Consider the following 4,855-nt stretch of genomic DNA (forward strand, 5'->3'; position numbering starts at 1 on the left):
GGTGGAAGCCCTCTGCTGGGAGGCCAGGGGAGAGAGTTGGGGGTGTTGAGGCTGGAGCAGAGAAGGCTGCGGGGAGACCTTAGTGCGGCCTGTGAGTGCTGCCAGGGGCCTCTGAGAAAGCTGGGGAGGGGCTTTGGATCAGGGGTTGTTGGGACAGGACAAGGGATGATGGGTTCAAGTGGAAGAGGGAGATTGAGACCAGAGAGAAGGGAGAAATGTTTGATGCTGAGGTTGGGGAGACCCTGGCCCGGGTTGCCCCGAGAGGTGGGAGAAGCCCCATCGCTGTCCCCATGTCAGATCAGGTTGTTTGAGTTTCTGAGCCACCTGCTTTAGTTGCAGATGTTCCTGCTCCCTGCAGGAACTGTTGGACTGGATGAGCTTTGAAGGTCCCTTCCAGCCCAAACCCTTCTGTTCTATGAACTCCTGTTTCAGAGGATGCTACAACTTCTAATGCCTGTCACGCCACATGTTAAGACACCAGAGGCTGTAGGCATCCTGGGGGATGGCCTTTGGAAGCTCTGACATCTCTCATCACGATCCACTCCCAGTGAATTACAGATCGCTCTTGCTTTGCTGCTCTGGGTGTAATTAATTTCATTAATGAGATCCGCTGAACGACACTAGGACCAGCCTATTAACCCCATCTTAGGCATTGCCTCTGAAATCCTGAAGAATTGATTAATTTTCCTTCTCTGCCGTTTGTAAAGTGAAACCTGTGTTTGCAATCCCTTACTGTGGCTTTTCCCACACAATATTTTTCCAAGAAATCCTTGTATTAGGGTTTATTTTCCAGGGAAATCAAAGCTTTTTTCCACATAAAATCTTCTTGTTTTGTTTTCTGATCTGTTCAGTTCCTTTTTTCACCCTGCTGGTACTTGCAGCTTCAGCTGAACTAGTATTAGCTTTAGTTTGTTAGTGCAGAGAGTTGTCTTCAGATCTTCAATGAGACTCTTAAACAGAACCAGACAGACTGTAGCTCTTTCTGCTTCATAAGTGAGCTGTTTCAGGGGAGAGTATTTTTAACTGGCATGATCGAAGTTATCATTTTTTATCTGAATAACTAGAAAAATCAGGTTAAAAGTTGTCTTTATATATTTATAGACATTTATGTCTTAAGGGGACATTCATGTCTCTTTGAAAACCATATAAACATATTTATAACATTAGACTTCCCAGAAAACTGCATTTTTTGGCTAAAAAGCATAGACACAGTGGTACCCATTTGACAGAGTGCTTAAATATGTAGTAACATCTGTGGCATTTCTTTACATTTTATTTATGTTCCTTTTTTTTTTTTTTTGCTAATGAAGGAACTGAGCTGATGGTTCTAAATACATGAAGGTTTCAATAAGTGAAAACAGGTAGATTTTGTCATTTCATATGTTCTTTCCTACCCTTCTGCTGTGCCAAACCCATCACTCTCCTGGGTTTGAACCAGTGATTTGCTGAACTAAACTCCTGGAGTGGAAAGTCATCGCAGAAATGTTCTCTGTGCATCTGTTGAGGATGCTCCTGGAAGTAAAGCCCAAGTTAAAATGTACAAGCCCTGGAACAGAAATGTTCAGATGCTCAGACAGCATCTTCTTTTCAGGAGTTTGGCTTTTCCAAAAAGTTCGTCACTGCTGGTTTCTCTCCATTTATGTCACCTGAAAAGATTAGGGCTTTAAATCAACCATAGACTTGGTTTTTTCCTCCATGATATTAAATACATCTAGTTTTAAATATATATATATATATTTAAATACCAGTCTCACTCTGAAAGCAGAAAATAAATCATGTGCTCTTTGGCCGAATTCTCATCTTCAGTTCTCAGTTTAGGTCTCTTGCAGATCTAACCTGAGTTATTTTAAGAGCTACTTGAGAAGCAGCTACACAAAAGGCTTTTCTGTAATTCTCTGCTTCCAAGAAGCGTAACCAACTTCATACTTGTCCTTCATGACTGCAGGTTATAGCCACTCATGTCCAAGATCAGAAGCTTTCTTGGTGCCTCCTCTCTGCAGAAATGCCACCAAGCAGAAGCGATTTCCAAGCTGCGTTCTTGGAAGACCTTAATATTGCATTGGCAAAGTGCCCAGGGCTGATACACCAGGGTAAGGACGGCAAATGCTACAACTCCCTGATAGGAGGTTCGAGCAAGGTGGAGGTCGGTCTCTTCTCTCAAGGAACAAGTGACAGGACAAGAGGAAATGACCTCAAGTTGTGCCAGGGGAGGTTTAGGTTGGACATGAGGAAAAATTTCTTCACACAAAGGGTTGTGCAGGCCTGGCCCAGGCTGCCCAGGGCAGTGGTGGAGTTGGAGGTCGGTCTCTTCTCTCAAGGAACAAGTGACAGGACGTTGGGCCAGAGGAGGCTGGGCCAGAGGAGGTTGAGGTTGGCCCTGAGGAACAGTTTCTTCCCCACTGGGGTTGTGCAGCCCTGTCCCAGGCTGCCCAGGGCAGTGGTGGAGTGCCCATCCCTGAAGGGGTTTCACAGGTGTGTCGATGTGGTGCTGAGGGACAGGGGTTAGTGGAGACCTGGCAGTGCTGCACGAACGGTTGGACTGGATGATCTCTAAAGGTCTTTTCCAACCAAAATAATACTGTGATTCTGTGGATGAGCAGAGAGAAATTTGACAACCCATTTAATTTTAATTTTTACTAGTTTATGAAAGACTTTTTTCATAAACAATTTTATAAGACAAAAGCAGCACAGATGGACTTTCTTTCTGCAGCTGCTCTCCAGTACATTGATTTCTCAGTGTATTCAGTCCATGTTGATGGTCAGTCCTGTAGATACGTGTGTGCTCATTTGTGCTGTGGTTTTGGGTCTTCTGAGGTAGCCAGACTGTCAGATTCATCCTCACACTATGAAGATACAAACCCGCAAGTAATGGGATGAATTAGGCAGAACCAGGTGATTAACTTGTCATATGTTGATTCCACTGTGTGAATGGTGGCTGTAGAATAGTTCTGCAGCCTTATCTGTGGGCTAGATGTTCATGTCATTAAATGTTTGGAGTTGAATCCAGTGGGTGGGCAGTGGGGAGGTCCAAAATAGAAGCGAGCTGGTGTCCTGGGAGCCTGAAATCCAGCCTGGGTGGGTCTGCAGGTGGCCTAGTAGCCATAAGCAGGCCAGGCGGTCAGGGTGCTGTCTGAGTAGTGTCCAGAGGTGGGAGAGGAGCAGAGCCCCTGTGGGGAGGGGTAACACAGTGTGTCTGCTGAGCTCTGTGCCACTACACCCACAACTCTTCCAACGCTGGAGCTAAATCTTGGTTAAATTTCTGATGCTGTTGCTGGCAGCACAGATGTGATCTTCAGCTTCAAACAGCTCATGTTACTGCTGTATTTTATTGGCAGCCTCCCTTATGAGTGCGCTGATAAAGAAACCAGTTACGAGATACTTCAACATTATCTGTTCAGATTGGACTGAGGCGTCTGCCTCTCCTTCAATATACACAGCCAGCGAGTCTTTCGATCAGGGTAAAGCTGGGGGGGGGTTGAGTTTGAAATGAAAGTCTGACCATCTGGTGGTCTTTAGGTTGTGACTCTTGACAACGGGCTCTGCCAAGTAAAGCCTGTCACATACACATGGAAGGAAACATCTCCCTCTGCAGCTGGCTGGCAGAAAGCATGAGAAAACCAGTCCTGTGGTGTAGATAAGCAGGCTTGGGCTCGAAAACCTGAAAGCATGACCTGTGAAGAAAGAACAGAAAAAATTGGGTTGTTTAGTCTAAATCAGCCTGAGGGGTAGGAGGGATGAGAAGCAACGAACATGGCCTCTGGGGTCACTGTCAGTCCCGCTTCTATAGGCTGTGTTATGTGCAGGTAGAAAATACACGGCCCCTGTGTACAACAGAATGGTACAACAGAATTAGACCAGCAGAAGCCTCTATGGTAAGTTTTAAGCAGCTCTTGACTCTAAATTGGGTAGCAGTCTTCAAGATTGGGAGATATGCTGAGACTACAGTGATAAAAGGAGTTTAGCGCTGGAACAAATATTTTTTTCTAGGATATATTTGGCTGAGGTTTGTCACAAGGATGGTCTTAGGTCATGGGCATAGACGGGGTGTTGCATTGGTCTACGGATGCGTCTTTCTTTGCCAGTTTTGTTGGATACAGAATCACAGAATCATTTTGGTTGGAAGAGACCTTTAAGATCATCAAGTCCAACCATTCACCCTGCACTGCCAGGGTCACTAAACCATGTCCCTCAGCACCACATCAACACATCTGTTAACCACCTCCAGGGATGGGGACTCCACCACCTTCCTGGGCAGCCTGTTCCAATGCTTCACAACCCTCTCTGTAAAGACATTCTTCCTGACATCCAACCTAAATCTCCCCTGGCACAACTTAAGGCCATTTCCTCTTGTCCTGTCACTTGTCACATGGGAGAAGAGACCAACCGCCACCTCACTACAACCTCCTGTCAGGGAGTTGTAGATGACAATCAGCAGTGAGATACACACTGTGTGCTAAGGGCTAAAGCCGCTAAAGAACCGAGTGCAATGTTAGTCTTAAACTAGAAGTGAAATACAGATTCTCCTTGTTCACTGGTGGCCCCCAGTTGGGCAAGTTTTTCATAGCAAAATGTGCTTGCTGTCTAGATCCATATTTGGTTTACGGTGCCATAGGTTTACCAGCCATAAAAGAATTGACATTCCAGCACAAGATGATGTGCTTCCTAACTGTATTTCTTTGTGACTTCAGAGCTGATAATAGCGTCATGATGTCTGTGATTATTCCATGACTAGTTAGGAAAATGCCTGCACTTCACTTTAATTTTAAGGGAACTGTTTGGCAGCTTGCTGGTGAATGACCATAGTTAGTAGAGCAAGAGCTACCACCTGCCTCTGCAAACAAACACTGATGGGTTT

This window comes from Buceros rhinoceros, unplaced genomic scaffold (genome assembly GCF_000710305.1).
Source record: "Buceros rhinoceros silvestris isolate BGI_N320 unplaced genomic scaffold, ASM71030v1 scaffold25188, whole genome shotgun sequence".
Classification (NCBI taxonomy): domain Eukaryota; kingdom Metazoa; phylum Chordata; class Aves; order Bucerotiformes; family Bucerotidae; genus Buceros; species Buceros rhinoceros.